The sequence below is a fragment of the Microtus pennsylvanicus genome, chromosome 3, assembly GCF_037038515.1.
Source record: "Microtus pennsylvanicus isolate mMicPen1 chromosome 3, mMicPen1.hap1, whole genome shotgun sequence".
NCBI classification, from domain to species: Eukaryota; Metazoa; Chordata; class Mammalia; order Rodentia; family Cricetidae; genus Microtus; species Microtus pennsylvanicus.
The window spans coordinates 66,814,275-66,833,691 of record NC_134581.1 but is presented as its reverse complement, the minus strand read 5'-3'; positions in this window follow the sequence as shown (position 1 = coordinate 66,833,691).

The following is a 19,417-nucleotide window of genomic DNA, read 5'->3' as shown; positions in this document are numbered from 1 at the left end:
TAAAGAAAATGTGGTCCATTTACACAATGGAGTACTACACAGCAGAGAAAAATAACGACATCTTGAAATTTGCAGGCAAATGAATGGAGCTAGAAAACCCCATATTGAATGAGGTAACCCAGAACCAGAAAGGCAAATATCAAATGTACTCACTCATAAGTGGTTTTTAAACATAAAGCAAAGAAACACCAACATACAAATCACAATCCCAGAGAACATAGACAACAACGAGGACCAAGACACTAAGAGAGAGATATACATGGATCTAATCTACATGGGAAGTAGTAAAAGACAAGATTTCCTGAGAAAACTGGGAGCATAGGAACCATGGGAGAGGGTTTAAGGGGAGGGGAGAGGCAGGGAGGGGAACAGAGAAAAATGTAGAGCTCAATAAAATCAATAAAATAAAATGAAATGGGGAAAGCCCAGGTGGCTCAACTCTACAGAAAGAACTACGGGCAACTAGGTAATGCTGGGAGCAGGAGAAACAGTCCTCCCTAGGGGAGAGCACACCAACTGGCTATCCAATACCAGTGGTCAGCTCTAAAGACATATGCGTACCAAGAGAATTGTATGGACGGAGTAGAATGTAGTTAGGAATATATATATATGTCTATACATATATACATGCAGTAACGATTAATGAAAAAAAGAGGCCGTGAATTTGAAAGAGATCAAGGATCAAGGAGGAGTGTATGAAAGGGCTTGGAGGGATGAAAGGGAAGGGAGAAATGACGTAATTACATTTTAGTCGCAAAGCCATTTTGTTTTGTTTGACGGACACTGCAATCAAGATCCTGAGTGGCAGTGTGAAACCGAGGATCAGCTCAAAGTCACTCCCGCCTCACCTCTGAGGTGCTCCCTTGCTCACTGTCTTCTTGCTCGTTTTAACAGGGCTGATACAGCTGCAGAAAGCCAAAGTGGACTTTAAAAAGGCTTTTCATACTGCTGTAAAAGCAACCCAAACCAGTTGTGGAATGATCTACTTCATTTAATCATGGAGGAGGGGAGGCATGTATATGACCCAACCTAGGATTGATGTATGCAGCCCTAGATTTTTTGTTTTTGTTTTTGTTTTGAGACAGTCTCGCTGTGTAGTCCTAGCTGGCCTGCTTTCTATGTAGTGTATGCTAGCCTCAGATTCATAAAGATCTGCCTGCCTCTTCCTGACAAGTACTAGGGTTAAAAGTGTGCTTCATTGTGCTTGATGCCCACAGATTAATTTTATTGCAGGGTTTTGATTAATACAGGAAAGGAAAAAAACCTTCTGCCTCCCATTAAGTGATGAGCCTATAAATCCACTTATGTGTGCCCAAGCAGCGGGGAGGTAGATGCAATGGGAGAAAAGAACACGTTTGTAAGGATGAAGCAGATAAAATACCTTCCAAATGACCTGTGTCTGAAAGGCTCAGCACCCTGGGAAACGGTATCAACTTTCTCAGGGTCACCAGAGATATTATTTTCCTCCTTTACTCTTCAACATGCTCAGGACACAAGATAATAAAGAGGGACAGTGATCCTTTTCTATATTTTCAGAAACTAATTATCCGAAAATGTGTGCCCATGTTGAATTATTGAACAAAGAAGGTTCATGTAACAAATAGGTACTGTAATGGGGCGCTGTGTGGGACAAAAAACTGAAGGTCAAGGAAAGACAAGACCTAGACGCCTGGGCAAGCAAACAACAGCTTCCGGAGCAAATAACAGCTCCATGAGGGGTGGGAGGGAGCCTGCTAACCAGACTCCGGGTTGGGTGTTTCATAGGGCCTCTGGGTCCGCCCTCTTCCCTTATTGATCTATTATTAACGCCCCATGCATTCTATCTCACCTCATGACATCTTCCAGAACAAGGAGTTGCCATCTTGGGAACCTGCTTTGGCTTTCCCCCTTTACCTTCCAAATCTCTTTCAAATTGCCTGGCCCAATCGTCATCCAAGAGGCCACATCCAGCAAGTAATGGACGCAGATGTGAAGATCCCCAGTCAGACACTGGGTAGATTCGCCTGCCTCCGCCTCCCGAGTGCACAACCACCGCCCGGCTCGATTTTTATTTTTGCTGTCGACTGTTTTACCCTTTATGTGACTACAGATAAATCAATCAATGCTTGCTACTCTTTCACGTTTTCTTCTTCTGTTTGTATGACATATGTGAGAGTCATCCCATATGTAATCATACAGTTTTCCTTTCTGACCACTTCCATGTTCCACATGTACCACAGTTGGTTTATGTGTTTCCCCGGGTTTGAGTATTGTGAATAAAGGCGTCTTAGTTAGGACTACTATTGCTGTGATGAAACACCATGACCAAAAGTAACTTGCGGCGGGGGGGGGGGGGCGGTATTTTGCTTACAATTCATCATCAAAAGCAGTGAAGGTAGGAACTCACACAGGCCAGAAACCAGGAGGCAGGAGCTGATGCAGAGGCCATGGAGGGGTGTTCCTTACTGGCTTGCTCAACGTACTTTCTGATAGAAGCCAGAACCACCAGCCCAGGGATAGCACCACCCACAAAGGACCGGGTCTTCCCCTCTCAATCACTGATTAAGAAAATGCCCTACAGCCAAATCTTATGGAGGCATTTTCTTTCTTTCTTTCTTCCTTTCTTTCTTTCTTTCTTTCTTTCTTTCTTTCTTTCTTCCTTCCTTTCTTTTTTCCTTCCTTTCTTTTTTTCTTTCTCTCTTTTTAATTTAAATATATTTTATTAAGGAAAATATATCTTCATTTATTTAGAAAATTTTCCAAATTGACTTTATTTATTTTATATCCCAACCATAGTTTCCCCTTCCTCCCTCCTCTCCTCTCATCCCCTCCCCACCACCTCCTCTATGGTCCCACCAATTCACTCCTCCCCTGCTTCTTTTCAGAAAGAGGCAGGCCCTCCTATGAATATCAGCAAAGCGTGGCATATCAAGCTGTGGTAGGACTAAACACCTCCCCTTGTAATAACACTGAGCAAGGCAACCCAGTGTGAAGAACAGGTTCCCAAAAGCGAACCAAAGCATCAGGGATGGCCCTGCTCCCACTGCCAGGAGTCCAACAAGTAGACCAAGCGACAGGCAGCTGTCACATATATGTAGAGGGTCTAGGTCGATCCCACGCTGGTTGCCTGATTGCCAGTTTAGCCTCTGTGAGCCCCAATGAGCCCAGATCAGTTGTTTCTGTGGGTTTTCTTGTGATGTTCTTTTCTTTTTTACTATTCATCATTTTTTTATTTATTTTACACACCAACCAGTTTTCCCTCCCTTCTCTCCTCCCTTCCCCCACCTCCCTTCTACTACCCCCATCCACAGTTCCTCTGTCTCCATTCAGAAGGAATAAGGCCTCCCATGGGATTCCACAAAGCAGGGCACATCAAGTTGAGGCAGGACCAAGCTCCTCCCCCTGCATCAAGGCTGAACAAAGTATCCCACCATAGGGAATAGGTTCCAAAGAGCCAGCTCATGCATCAAGAACAGATCCTGGTCCCACTGTTAGGGGCTCCCACCAAAGACTACACAACTGTCACCCAGGTGCAGAAGGCCTAGGTCGGTCCCTTGCTGGCTCCCTACCTGTCCGTCCAGAGCCTGTGAGCTCTCACAACCTCAGCTCAGCTATCTCATTAATCCTTCCACCCTCTTTTTAAGTGGACTCCCAGAGTTCAGCCCAGTGCTTGGCTGTGGATCTTGGCTGTGAATGAAGGCGCCATGGTGACCATTAGAGTAGTCATCAAACTGATTGCAGGGGAAGGCCAGTTCAGGCACCCTCTCCACTATTGCTAGGAGTTCTTAGCTGGGGTCATCCTTGTGGAGTCCTGGGTGTTTCCCTGGCACCAGTTTTCTCCCTAACCCCATAATGGCCTCTCTATCAACATATCTCTTTCATTACTCTCCAGCTCCGTCCCTCCCCCAACTTGACCATCCTGATCGCTCATGTTCCCATTCTCCCAGTCCCTCGCCCCCACCCCCAGTCTTGTGACTTTCTTATTGCCTCTGGTTCATACAATCCTCTCTCTCTCTTTATCTTTCTCTCTCTCTCTCTCTCTCTCTCTCTCTCTCTCTCTCTCTCTCTCTCTTCAGCAGGATTCCCCAAGCTAGCTCAACCCAATGTTTGGCTGTGGGTCTCTGCATCTGTTTCTATCAGTCACTGGATGAAGACTCTCTGATGACAGCTGGGGTAGGCACAAATCTATGAATATTCCAGAACATTAGGCATCATTAGACATGTTTCCCCTCTCCAATCATGTTTAGTTCTATCCTAGGTCCCTGGGCTACCTGGCCTCTGAGTCCAGCACTCCAGGCAGTGTCAGGGGGTGGGCTCTCTGCTGGCTGGATCTCAGGCTGAACCAGTCTTTGGTTGGCCACTCCCACCCCCTCTGTGCCACCCTTACTCCAGCACAGCCCATAGACAGAACAGAGTGCAGGCTAAAGGTTGTCTGGCTGGGTTAGTTTCCCCTACTTTCACTAGAAGTCTTGCCTGATCACGGGAGATGGTCAGTTTGAGCTGCGTAGCCACTGTTGCTAAGAGTCCTAGGTAGGAGCATCCTTGTAGATTCCTGGAAGTTTCCCTTGCCCCGGGATTTTACTTGACCCAGAAATGGTGTTCCCCTCCTTACCAGTCATCTCTTTCAGTACTCTTTCCTTCCACCCACCACCAAACTCAATCCCTCGCGTTCCTATCCCTACTGCCTCCAGTCCAGCCTCAAGATCTCTTCTATTCCCCCTTCCCGGAGAGATTCATGCATCCCCTTTGGGACCTATGAAGGCATTTTCTTGATTGAGGTTCCCCTCTTCTCATAAGACTTCAGCTTGTGTTAAATTGACGTTAAACTATCCGGTACAAAAGGTATCGTTAATATTCCTGTCTCAGTTAGATTTTGTCAAGTTGATACAAATCTAGACATACTGGGGGAAAAGGGAGTCTCACTGGAGGATTTACCTCCATCAGACTGGGCCCATTTGTGGGGTGTTTTCTTAACTAATTGATGGAAGAGGTTCCAGCACATGGCAGGTGGACCTGGGCTGCAGGAGGAAGAAGGCAGAGTGTGAGCCTGGGAGGAAGTCAGTCCCGTGAGCTGGGGTTCCCCATGGACTCTGCTTTAGTCCTAGTTTCCTGCGTTGGTTTCCCTAGCTTGCTGATAAATTATGACCTGGGAGTTGTAAGATGACTGTTGTTTTTGGTTAGTGTTTTAGCATAGCCACCAAAACCAAGCCAGTACAGATCCTGGGCTAGCGTTTTCTGTGGCTGCACTTTCTTATTCTTCTTGGGTACAAAGGCTGCTTCTTGGGGCAGGGGTGTATTCAGATTTGCTTTTTTTTATAACTAGCACTTACAAATTGCTGTATAATTTCATATTCCCGCCAGCAGCGGATAGGCGCTCAAGCTGTTTCATATCTTACAAATATTTGTTCTTTTCAGTCTTTCTAATTTTAGCCATTCTAGTAGTTTTGATGTCTATTTCTTTGCTAACTAATGGCTTTGAGCTTCTCCCCTCACTTCTCAAGGTGCAAGCATGCCCCCGTCTCGGTTTGGGCTCATTTTCTGCTCTGTTTCTCCGAAGTGGGAATGGTGTAGGTTCCTAAGGTTTTGGGAATTAAGCTCAAAGGACTAGATCACAAGGTTCAAGGATGCTCTATACATCCCTAATTCAGATTAACAGAAGCCTTTGTTAATAAGACAAAAAATTGTAATTAATCACATGCATATAATTTACTTGCATTTGTTCTGTTTTGCAAAGCTGATTTCAATTATAGATATTTATAAAGAAAATGAGTATCTGGCATTGTTTACAAGCTAACACTTCCAGAGTTTTTGCGAAAATTATATGAGTTAAAAGATGAATTTTCATAAATTTTCCTTAGCAGTCTTTTTTTTTTTTTTTAGAAAGTAATACAAACTGTTCAAGGCTAGCATCAACACATTCCCAGACTGGCAAGTGCACTTGCTGCTCCACACTGCTTTTGGTTTGTGCGTTTGTTCAGTATGCTTGCCACAACCCTGAGGGCAGTGATCTGTGCTTCACAGGTGACACCAGAGCATCCTCACAGAAGTTAAGTGATTTGCCCAAGATGTTGAAGTTGGTACTGGATCATAAACTACGACAAACAGGTTTGTGTCGTGGTCCACGGTGGCTTCTACAGGAATCATCTGGACTCTTCAGAGCCTGATGTGTTATCCAGCCCTATGAAAACAGCTCATTTGTCTGCTTCACTGAAGGAGCACCGTGTTCTAGCCTAGGAGTCCAGATCCAGGCAAAGATTCGGAAGGCCTACATTTAGTTAGGGTGATGGAGTAGAGTCAGATGTGTCTTCTGGGTTTCTGTAGAGAAGGATGTTTCTTCCGTGGAGAATCATTTGGGGACAGTAGGGTGAATGGAGGCTCTCTCCTCTTTGAGGAAACACTGTCATGGCTCAGGAGTCTGTCAGGATGCGGTCTCAGCCCATTCTTCCCTCTTGGGTGTAGCGGTGTCTTGATTTTTCTCCTTTGCTGACTGATTGACGAGCTCAGCTCAGGTTTAGGTAGCTCCATCCCACGTTCCTAAGCCCTTCCTCTGGATCCACGTGATGGAGGTAGCGCGCCTACCCAGTTTCTCACGCCTTGTTCCTGGTTTAAAATGACATGGCCATGAGGAAAATGCTCCAGCTGCGATCTACGCATTCTTTCCTCAAAGAAAAGACTCGCTTTGACACTGTCTATCTAGGAATACACTGGCCCCTTATAGATCTTCTGGACTATGGAATGACTTCGGAATTACAGCACAAACATGCAAAATAATTTGTAAGGAAAAAAATCTACACAGTGTTGCACAAACAAACAAACAAAACTGTAGCCGTCTGCTATGGATGACAATGTCTGGGTCCATTGTGCCACCCCAGTCGGGTTCTATGTTGGTGTCCACGGCATGGCACCACCAAAGGCCAGACAGATGCTTGGGATCTGAGTCACAACCTATGGCCATGTTGGTGTCTGAGGACTGTGCTGCCCTCGGGGCCATGCTAATCTTGGGGAGCCTGTGCTGCCACATAGGGTCACGGTGCCATCAGGGCCCAGGCTGCTGCTGCGGGCCATGTCTTGGTCCATGGCCCAGCAGCAGCCAGGGTCTGGGTTGATGTCCATGGCTCCTGTTGTCACCTGGGACCACATGGATGCCTGGAGTCTAGACAACTACCTGAGACCATGTTGGTGTCCGAGGGCCTTGCTGCCACTGGGGCCATTCTGATTTTTGTGACCTGTGCTGCCACCAAAGGGCCATATTTGGGTCATGTTCTGCTATAGCTAGGGTCTGTGATGATGTCCATAGTCTGTGTTACTACAGGGGTCATAGAAACTCTGCATGTTGAAATCCAAGGGTTGCTAAGCCAGCCCAGCCCCTCAGAGCTGGCCCTGCTCCTCACTGGACACTACAGCAGAAGAGCTAGTCCCACCCCCCATGGGACAGGCTTGGGAGAGCTGGTCCTGATGGTATGGGCCTAGGAGAGCTGGCTCTGCCCCTCACCTGAGGTGGGCAGACTGACCAGTGCATCTACCACCTAGACCCACATTCTGGTCCTTGGGTTCGCTCACCCTAACATCCACCCCATCTAGGACCTGCTGGAGTGCATGAAGGGACTCGTCCTGCAGAACAATAACCTCAGGATCCCCATGACTTGGGACAACAGCGGATGTCCAAGAGGAGTTTCCATGATGAGGGTGTGCCAGAGGACTTGAACCACACCAATGACTCATTGCGATGAACATTTCATGGGTGGGGCTGATTGGACAAAGGGGTATACTATGTGACACACCGTGGCCCAAAATGCCACTGGAGTGAATGAAGAGGTATTGGAAAGATGGAAGAGCGAGGTATTTGTGTTTATTTGTTTCATTTTGGTTTTAATTAATTTTCTGGGGCGTTCCTTGTGAGAGCATGCTGCAAGTGTGGGGGTGGATTTGGAGGGACTCTAAGGGGAGCAGGATTGGGGTGCATGATGTGAAATTACTAAAAAAAATAAAGAATTATGTTTAAAAAACAAAAACAATATTGTAGCCATAAGCACAACTTAATAAAAACAATAAGATTAATAAAGCCAGAACCTTCTCTCATGCTCTTCCACTCCAGATATTAACAGTCCCACTTTCTAGTCGCCTGTGGCATTATCCCAGCTACCAACACCTCTTACCACTCTTGGGTGGCCTCCTATCTGGGTTCATGTCTCGTCGCATTCTTCCAAACACTTATACACAGACAGACATTAAAAGTCAGGATCTGCATATGAGAGGGGGCACAAGATTTTTTTTCCTGAAATTGGGTCCCCTCATTTCACAGAATATTTTCTAGCTCCATCCTTTTGTCTACCTACAGAAGAGCAGACTGAAAATGTAGCAAGCAGACACATTGGGATCTTACTCGGCTGTTGGTGAAAAGGAAGGCTGTGGGTTTTTGCTTTGCGAACGATTCTCTTCATAGAGAATCCAGTAAGGAAGCAACCATAACCAGGTGTGCCGGGCGGTGGTGGTGCACGCCTTTAATCCCAGCACTCGGGAGGCAGAGGCAGGCGGATCTCTGTGAGTTCGAGGCCAGCCTGGTCTACAAGAGCTAGTTCCAGGACAGGAACCAAAAGCCACGGAGAAACCCTGTCTCAAAAAATCAAAAAAATAAATTAAAAAAATCATTTCAATCATAACCAGGTGCACACCTCAAACTGAAAGGAGATTCTCAGTTTATACTTTATTGGGACAGATCTTGGAGAGCTGACCAACACAACTTGCTAGTCTTTTCAGTAAGCGACTCAGGCCTGAAGAAAATGCAGCTCTTTTATTCCTCTTTGGCATCTGCATTGTGTCCAATGTCCCTGCTATTGTCTATTGTATTTTTATTTTTCGGGTCACTTTGTTCCTTACTACTCCCCTGCCACATATACACATTGTGCCAGAATCTAATTTGATCTGGGCTCTGCATCGATCTCCGTGGCTTACTTAACTCTCATTTACCCTCTTCATTAGCAGGACTATTTCCAGGACAGACCACTTGCTTTCTGTAGGAGAAGGGCACTCTTATGAGCTCACTGGACCATTGTAGAATTACGTGTTAGTTTATTGTCTTGGTCACTTCTGTTTTGCTGTGACAAAACACCATAACAAAGGCTACTTCTAAAGAAAGAGTTATTTGTAGCTTACAGCTTCAGAGGATGTTAGAGGCCATGACTACCATGGCGAGGGACATGGCAGCAGGCAGCTATGGGCCCACAGAAGTCACTGGCAGCTTACATCTTGATCCTCATTATGTGGCAGAAAGGGATAACTGGGGTTGGCTTGGGCTTTTGAAATCCCAAAACCTTCCTCCAGTGACACACCTCCTCCAACAAAGCCACACCTCCCAATCCTTCCCAAACAGGTCCACCATCTGGAGACCAAGTATTCAAACATTCTTCATTCAAATTGGGCTATTCTCGTCCAAACCACCACACTTATACAAACCTAAAAGAAAATAAACAATTTTCACCTAGCTAGAATATGAATATTTCTTCAGTTGCCTCTAAAGTGATGGTTTGACTGCTGGGTACGGCACTAACTATAGTTAGGTTAGCAACTGTTCCTTTGTGTCCTTTATATCCTTGACCAACTATTTATTATTTTCTTGTGCCATCCTTTGAGACAGCTTTTTTCATTCTGCCTTCCCTGATTAATGAATTATGTAAATCTTTTGACACATGTTCCTTATATATTTGTATAAATTATATTTTTAGAATTTTGAAGATTATGCTTTGACACCCCCAAATGTAACTGATATTGGATTTCTCACCACTCTGGAGGGCTGTCAAAGCTCAATTTAGTTGAGTGAGATAAAATGACGAAATCCTTACTCCTGAGTCTGGTGATTTAAGAACCAGAATTAGATATAGAAAATTAGAAGAAACCTCAAATATTTTCTGAGGTCAGTACTTATAGATTAAGAATATGAAATGTGCTGGGTGGTGGTGGTGCACGCCTTTAATAATCACAGTACTCAGAAGGCAGAGGCAGGAAGACCTCTGTGAGTTCAAGGCCAGCCTGACCTAGAAGAGCTAGTTCCAGGACAGGCCCCCAAAGCTACAGAGAAACCCTGTCTTGAAAAAACCAAGAAGAAGAAGAAGAAGAAGAAGAAGAAGAAGAAGAAGAAGAAGAAGAAGAAGAAGAAGAAGAAGAAGAAGAAGAAGAAGAAGAAGAATATAAATTCATTGATTAGAATAATGTTCCACTGTGCAATGTATAATATATATTCATTTATTTAGGTAGCCATTTTCTCACCTAGCACATGTTTGAGGAGCATCTTCTGTCTGCTAGGTACTCTTGTAGAATCTAGAAGAGGGTTAGGAATATAGAAGTGATTTAGTCTTCTAGATGACGTTCTCGGGTGTTGTGGGTGAACACACACAGGGCCACTGATATACCAGTGGTAGGTAATCCACAGTGTGATGTAAGAGAAGCTGAGAGGAGGGCTAGTATAGCATTATGGGAACATTCAAAAATGGCTGCTGACAGATTCTGAGCAGTTGTTAATCTGAATCTTAACGTATGAGTAGGACGTAATCAGATCTGAAATAAGAAAAGACCATTCTAAAGAGGAAATAATGAAAACCAGCACGGGCGGGAAGATGGCATGCCCTGTGGACAGAGGCTGTGGCATGAGACAAGGAGGAACATGTGCACTGTGAACAAGCTTTTCTCTATGTGGTGGTTAATTTTATATCTTGACTTGATACGGGCCATGGGATGACCACGTAACTGATTAGACACTACTGGGGGTTGTGTGTGAGACTCTTTCCAGATGAGATCAATATTCGAATTGGCCAACTGAATAATGAAGATCAGCTTCACCACTGTACGTGGGTATCATTCAACCTATTGTATAAAACATGGGGGTGGGTATAGAAGTTTGATTCTATCTATTGGTTGACCACTGAGACATTGGTCTTGTCCTGTCCTTGGACTGGAACTTACTTCATCAGAACTTCTTGTTCACAGGGCTCTACCTCATACTGAAATGGAACCACTGGCTTTCCCGAATCTCCATCTCTCCTATAGCAGATAAAGGGACTTCTCGGTCTCCAGAATCATGTGAACCAGCTACTTAAAATTTTACAACATCTGTCTGGCAATTACCAGTCTCCTGTTGGTCAGGTTTCTTTGAAGGACCCTAACACTCATCTGATGACTGAACCATCTGCCTGACTTCTCCATGCCTTTTTTCATCTTGATGTGACTGGTCCCTCAATGTGAAGTCCCTGCGGGGTATCTATCAGCCATCACTGTTTTGAGAACCATAGCTACACTACCGTTAGCAGCCTCTGGAAGCAGTTGTTATCACCGGGTCCTCACCATGCTGTTAAAAGGCTGCATCCCCACAGCGGTTTTAATGCTGCCATTTACAGAGCTGATGGTGTGCAGGAACTCTCACTTTATATTCTGTTGTTTATTTGCAGGGTAATCCTATGAGGCAGAAACTGCTAGTTAGAACTGGAAAGATCTAGTTCACAGAAGTTAAATCATTGAGTATCACAGAGCAGCTAAGAGTCAGGGTATATTGTCTGAATAGGGCCCAATATTCTCCTATGAGTGCTATCAACACCCTGCATCTTCTGAGCATGTTATACCAGACACACTGTATACAGAGGTCAGAGGTCTGATGCAAACCAGTCTAGGGAAAAGGAACATTAAGAAGTTCTGATTTGAGCGTCCTTTTGTGCTTCTGTCTTTGCTCTGTGTGTTAGCCCTTTGGAGAACAAATGTCAAAAAAAGGAAAGCAAGAGAGAGAGAGAGAGAAAGGGAAGGGGAAAGGAAAGGAAAGACTAATCAGGACTTACTTGTAAATAAAAGTTACTCTGCCCAAACCTGCGGCTTATTCATACAGTATTTCTTCCCCTTACTTGGGCAAAATAATGGTAAGTTTGATGTGGGGCAGGGAACGGGAGAGCAGTTTGGTTTTCTTGATTTCCTGCAGAGCAGAGCTGCACCATGTTTTTCACCCCCATCATCCTGCTTTTGCTGCTGCTAATAGCTAAGGGTGTTGATTGGACTCTTGAGAACTAGGCCTGCCCACTTGAAGGCGAGCCAACTTGAAGGCATTGTTCCAAGATGAAATTGCCTATGCTTCACAATTTGGTACCTCTGATAGTTCTAGGAACTGTTGTTACAAAGGACGGGACAGGTTCATCCAAGTGTCATCAAGGGCACTGGAGCATAGGATTCCATTGGCTGTGTTCATTCTCTTCTGGAAAATTCTTGGCAGTCAAAGCAAACAGCATTTCTGTCTACCACAGCTGCACAGTCCACAGCAGGGGGACCATCGTTCTGCCATCCTGCCTGGATTGCTTGGGGAGTTTATGTGTGCATGTGTGTCTCTTAGTCTATTTTTCCATCTGGTGACTTTTGTTTCCTTCTAAGCGATGCTGTTTAAACTCTTTCCACAAATGAAATCTTGAAAATAAACACATTGAATGGATAAGAACGGAAGAGGGACGGGGTCTCAATGTCGGTCATTGCTGGAAGGTCTTCTCAGCTGCAGAGAGACGAAAGTGAGCAAATGAGGAGGCCATCCCTGTGAAATGCGCCCAAGGATACAGTTAGTATTCAGTCTAACCAGAATGGCATGAGCAGACGGCCTCAAAGAGTGGGTGCTTGCCAGCTCCTAGAGCCCTTGAAAACTTAGGGGACTCATGGTTAGTTGACCCTGGCTTCATGCCTTCTAGAACAGAAGAGGGAAGGGTTACAGCTAAATCATTGGTTCATCTTTTGGAGATTTCCTTGTCAACTGATATTATCATCCCCCAATGTTCCCCCCATATCCCTCTATTCTATGGCTACTGTCTTGATTTGGCCCAGGCTCTTAGCTCTAGCAGAGAAGGCAAGGCATTCCCACACAGCCTAAGGTGGTTTGAAATATGCTCCCATAGGCTCATACAGCTGAACACTTGGTCCTCAGGCAATGATGCTGTTTGGGAAAGTTATGGAACCTTTTGGAGGTGGAACTTTGGTGGAAGAAGTGTGTCATTGGAGGCAGACTTTGTGTGTTTATAGCCTTCCCTCACTTCCTGGCCTCTCTCTTTGCTTCTGGCATATGGATGAAATGTGGTTAGCCAGCTTCCTGCTCCTGCTGCCATGCCTGCTTATTGCAATGCCTTCTGGGTCATGATGGCTTCTTATTCTTCTAGAACTGTAAGCCAAGCTAAACCCTCTCTTCCTTGAGTTGCTTCTAGTCGTGATATTTTATCACTGCAACAGAAAGTAGCTAACACAGTGCCTTATTGCACTGCGGACCTGCAACATCTGATTTGGGGAAATTGGAAATTTTTCCTTCGTGTATATATTTATTGCTTATTCTTCAAAAATTTCATACAAGTATGTAATGTATTTAGATCATACCCAACCATCACTTCTCCCATCCAATCCTCCCTGTCTCCCTGGGCCCTGAAGCTCCCTTCCAAACTTTATGCACTCTTCTTAATTTTTTTGTGCACCATTGAGTTCAAATTGTGCTGCTCATGTGCTCGTGTGTGTGGGGTCATCCTCTGATAATTGTACACCTCTGCTTTAACCTCTGCCCACTTCATTCTCTGTCCAGTTGAGAGCAGCACAGATCTATGGGTACAAGCATAAATTTTAAAAGTCAACTTGACAACATAGTCATTTAGCAAAACAACAATAGTATGTTTGGGGTTAGTTCTTAATGCAAAAATAGAAATGGAGATGTGGGTTTTAATAGCGTTTTCTCTCTATCCAGAGAAAAGTCTAAAGAAAAGCAGTAGAGTTCCTGACACACAATACATTTCTCCTTGCTCTCCACAACTAGAGGTGGGTCCGGACTTCTCTCAAGGAAAGGAAAATCTGTCGTGCTGCCCTCATGCTTGGCAACATCACACAGATAGTATTTCTCTTCGCCCCCAAAGACATGCAAAGACTTCCCAGTTTACAAGGTGAGGTGGTTCAAATAGGAATGGCCCCCATCGGCTCACGTATTTGAATGCTTGGTCTTTAGAAAGTGGCGCTACTTGAGAGGGATTAGGAGGTGTGGCCTTGTTGGAGGGAGTGTGTCACTGAGGGTGGACTTTGGATCCAGATGTAGAACTCTCAGCTCTTCAGGCACTATGTCTGCCTGCATGCCACCGGGCTTCCTACCACACTGATAATGAACTAAACCAGGGTGTTTCTTCTCTTTTACATTCCTCCGATTATGTTCTGCTCAGACCCTTTCCATCCTACTCAGCATTGACGGACTTCCTTGTGTGTAGTGCCTACCACTCTCTAGCTTTGTCCCCAACACACTTACCCGTATCTATTTTGGTGTGACTACGTCAACTGTTTAGAGGGTTTTGGTTTGTGTCTGCTAGCATGCCAAGGACCCTTTCATCTTAGGGCCTCTGTGTTGATATTTCCACAATCTAGATGATTCTTTCCAGGTTGCTGTATGACTATTATTCCATCTCCTTCAGGTTTCCACAGCTAGCCCTGAGTGAAGTGAGGCCGTTCTAAGCACTGTCGGTACCTCTCAGTCCTCTGCCTCCCCCTGGCCTCTACAAACCTTTTCTCTTGATTTTCTCTATGAAAAGTATACGTAACTAGCACACGATATATTTCACTTGCTAGTTTTTGTATCTACCCACCCCACTACAATTTTAGCTCTTTGAAAATAAGATTTCATTTTTTTCCTGACATACAGCCCTTCATAACTTTTTGTGGAATGCATAAAATATTTATCCTCTCCTTCTCATCACATGATGGTGATTACAACTTGGGATGAGTAGCATCACCTGAAGGTCCTGACAGTGCCTCAGACCCACCCCCACCTTTTAGGATCTAGGATCAGACCTCCTGGAATCCACACACACAGTAGAGTGGGCTTGACTGACTTAGCCTGGGTTTAACTCTCAGCTCCACTTCTCCTCCCTGCCAGCAAAGGGTCATGGCACACCCCACCTCATGAGACTGCTGCTGGCTTGCGATCAGCGAGGAAGAAAAAAGACAGGTTGTGAAGTCCCAGGAACAGAGAGCAAAGGCACAGTCAGTGATGCCATGGCCACTGCTGTCCTTCAACTCTCGCGGTTTCCTTTTTACACACCCTGCCATCGCCTTCTCTTGATGTAGTTGACAATCAAAACATCTGTACTCCTTGCTTGGAGAGATTACCGAGAATCTGACTTCCCTTTCCACTGGGTTGCGCTGCACCTGGGAAGGGTTACAATTCTTCTTTTATGCTAGAAAATACTAGAAAGAAATAGTGCCCTGCTGATTCCCACCTCTTGGGAAAATCCTCCAGTTTCCAGCATTTAGTCCCTGTACCCGCATTTTCCCACTTCCCTCTCCCCATTCTATTGTGGTAACTCTGAAATTTGAAAAAGGAAGAAATGAAATTTAGACAATTTATTAGGCATCTTTTCATTCAGCAGCACCTGAGGTAGCCAGTCCGTGGGTGATCGGCTTTGGGGCTGTGGCAAGGCAGCCCACCATGGCAGCCCACCGTGGCAGGGCTACTGCAGTGAAGCAGGGCTTCTCACCTCATACCCGAGGAGTAAATGAGAACAAAAGAGAAGGGTCCCAAGGTTCCCTTCCATGGCATGGCCCTTGACTACCCATAGATCTCTAGCTAACCCCACTTCTTCAAGATTCTGCCATTTCCATTATGGCTGTGCTGATGGCCGAGCCTTTAAACTCACAGAGTGGTGGTGGAGAGTGGGTGAGGACTTAAGGTCTAAACTCTGGTAGGGAATCTAAATAATTTGCCAAGACCCCAGAACTAGGAAATGACCAGAGAAGGCGCTTAAGTCTAACTCAAAAATCCAGTATTCATAACTTCCTACCATCCTCCCTCTTTAATTTTTTTCACTATAAAACTCCGTTGAAGTCAGAGGCCTAAATCCGCCCGCACTTATCTACTGTTAAATGCCTCCAGGCTGCAGAGTTCCTCCCAAAGTCCAACTTTCCTGCCAATGTCCTCATCAGCCCTGGCCAGGAAGCAGAACACAGGGCAAGACCTGGGTCTTGGGCTAGTGCCTGCTCTGTAAAATCCCCTGAGACCTCCTGCAGTGGAGTGAGCCTTCCTCAGGAAACCCAGGGGCCACAGGACTGAATCTGACCTCTCCCCATGTGTTAGAGGATAATAATATTACTTTACAGTAAAAATCATGGTTCTCATAGAATTGTAAAATGAGCCCAGTAACTCATTAATGAATGAGTCTAACTCATTAACGGATCAGGGGAACGGTAGATGTTATAGTTCCTTCAAAACAACAGGTCTTGTGGAACAAAAGAACGTTGAGGTGATTTGTATATGGGCTTGGAGCTTGCTTTACTACTTGGGAAAGAGCAGAATTATTGACTGGTTTATAGACATGAATTACTGACACTTCTGTGATAATTTACAGTACTATAAAACAACCCAAAGGCAATAGCAGCTAGCACTCCTATAGAATCAGACTATCTGGGAGGGTTCCAACAGCCATTAAAAGGCTATTTGGTAATCATCTTTACTCATCCCGAACTCTTAAACTCTTCCTTGCAAATGAGTGGTTTCCCACGGGGTATCTCTGCTAGTTTCTCCCTCCCAGGAATCCTTAGGAAGTATTTGATTGTAGGCTTTCAGGATAAACAAACCTTGAACTGAGAAGCCCCATTCAGCGTTGCTAATGTATGGCTTTCACGAAGGACACCTGGCTAAATGTCCCTCTTGCTAGAACTGTAGGAACTGAAGTGTCTGGCACATGGCAATAACAGAAGCAAACACTTTGATTTTTCACTCTGTCCAAGTCCCACTTCCTTCTGTAATGTATTTACACATCACCATCTCCATTCTACATGTGTGAGAACTGAAGTCTCGGGCGGTCCTGCACTAGACCAGGGTCCTGCTTTTTGGAGCTGGGATGTAATTTGGGGCAGTTACTGCTTACTGTGCGCAGTGCTGCTGACCTTTGCAGCGCGAACTGGCTTGGCTCTTCGTGCTGAGGCACCAGCTATCTCATTCACTTGATCTCTGTACCCAGTTGGCACTGGATTGGGACATAGGTGCCTGGCTCATTGATTTTCCTATGTTTGCTGGGTAAGACTTCAGGGTCTGGTTTTTTTTTGTTTGTTTGTTTGTTCGTTGGTTGGTTGGTTTGTTTTGTTTTTCATGTGCATGTCTATTTGTAAGTTTTATTGAAATATACTTACAGAAAAACGTACCATTCAGTGAATTTCCACAAAGTGAATATAAATACACACAAGAGCACTCAGATCAAAACACAGAATGCTGCTAGCACCCCAAGACCACCTCACACGGAATCTAATCCTCACCTCCAGAGTAACCATTCCCCAGGCCTCTAACAGTATAGCGTACGTTGATATAAAGGCAATCATGGTCTACAGTGTGTGTGTGTGTGTGTGTGTGTGTGTGTGTGTGTGTGTGTGTGTGTTCATCCATCAATGTTCTGTTGGTGATATTTATCCACATTGTTGAAGGTAGTTGGTTTGTTTGTTCCCGTTGATATATAAAGACACAATTTATCTTTTATAGAACGGGCAGACATTTGAAAAGGTTCTACTTTGTGGTTACAGTACATATTTTCTGGCCCACAGGGTCCCATATTTTTGTAGAATCTGCTTTTTTAATTTTTTAAAAAAGTTATTGAGTTATTTAGCAAGACATTTTCTTGACTCGGGCTTAACAGATGGGTCTGCCTCGCTTCTTCATTGCCACAATCAACAGCTTTTCTTCTGTGTTTTTCCCGTTAGGGTCATGTATGCCAAACCATTTGCGGGCCTCTAATACGTGCTGAGCAAGGTCCAAAGCAGACCTGTTAGAGCGCTAACGTTTACGAGGCCAGCTCTTTGTATCCATCCGCATCCAGGGCGCAGAGAGCAGTATCAGCTTCCTGGGGAAGACTCACAGGCTCAGGGGAACATGGGAACTCAGCAGTTGACCCTGTAACTCATTTCCCTTCAGACTGGGTTTTCCTACTGTGGCGGCGATGCTCCTGTTTTTCTCTTCTGTCTCCCGACTGACAAGCATTTCTATTCAGCTTCCCTCCCGCTTTGTCTGCTCCTAAGATGGATAAAAGTGGCTTCTCTCCTAGCCTGTGTCATCTCTTGCCTCGCGCACCTCCCAGCCTCATCCCTTTTCTGCTCTGACCACACAGGGCTGGATTTGGTCCAGCTCTTTACGTCCACTGTTTGTCCCGTGTTGCGGATTCGGTCTGTCTTTCTGAGATGTTGGGATCGTCGCTGCTTCTGTTTCCTTTTCCTTCCCCACAGGTCCCCTGAGTCATTTCCTTACCTGAAATCTCTCTTCCCAGATGGGCAGCCCCCCCCCTGCTCCCAGAGTGCCTGCTCTGACTTTCCATCAGGAAGGGTGAAGCACAGATCTCTAGATGGCCAGGGTCAGGTCAAAGCTTTATACATTGGCTTGGTAAAATATGAGGCATAAATAAAAACTAGATGGTTCTAGCTGTGAGAGCCAACTAGAACAAAGAATGCGAGTTAGATGACTAAGCGGAGCCAAACACAGGAAGCGCTGGTCTTCAGATTTGGGGCCGAGCTTCCTTATAATAAAAGAAATGAAAAGAATCATAGACTATAGTGCTGTTGTTATTAGGATAGACTAAAATTTTAAAATTATAATATATTTGAGAGAATGTCTTATTCATTGTTATTTCTCCTAAACACCCAGCATAATGTGGTCTATAAATATTTTAAGGCTAAATTAATACATTGCTATTGTCCCTGGATCCTATGTATTGAATATTCACTAGACAGCAGGTGGTTTCCAGGGTGTTACAGCTCCAGCAGGTGGACCCTATGGTTCTCCTACACTCAGATATAGAAAGCAAAGCTCAGAGGGTAATTTTCTGGAAGTCACCAGAAGTCATAGCTCTCAGTGGACAGTTCCTGACTTAAAACTCGGGTGAATTAACAGAGCCAAACCCCAAGGAATCTGAAATGACAGAATAAATTGATATTAAGGGTGTTTCCATTTGCCAGACAATAATATCAACATGAGGGGAGAGACTGCTGGAAGCTTGGGCAGGCTGCATCCCCCTCTGCTGGAAGCTGCTGGACTTCAAAGCTAACAAACCTTTGCTATGCCTGCCCCTGCTGACTGGTTGGAGCACTGCTGCTCTCTCCCGCAGCCTGCCAGCACATTCTCGCGTGAAAGTATGGCCGAGTGACACTGGGAGAGCTCCCAGGCCCTGCGGCTGTTTTGTAGGGAGTGGTGCATTGCCTACATTCCAAACTGGAACCTATGCGCCAATAAATAATAAAGTCTTAGCATAGACTCTGTGAGGTTCGCTGCTGTCCTGGCCATTTCACACTCAGTGCGGGATCAAGGCAGAAAATAGGGGAACTAAGGGTTATTTTAAAGGAATTGGAATAAGGTTCGGGAGACATGGGTTCCAGACCCAACAGGGTCACGTCTTCAAATGAGAAATCCAGTTTTAAAACGCAAGAGTGTTGA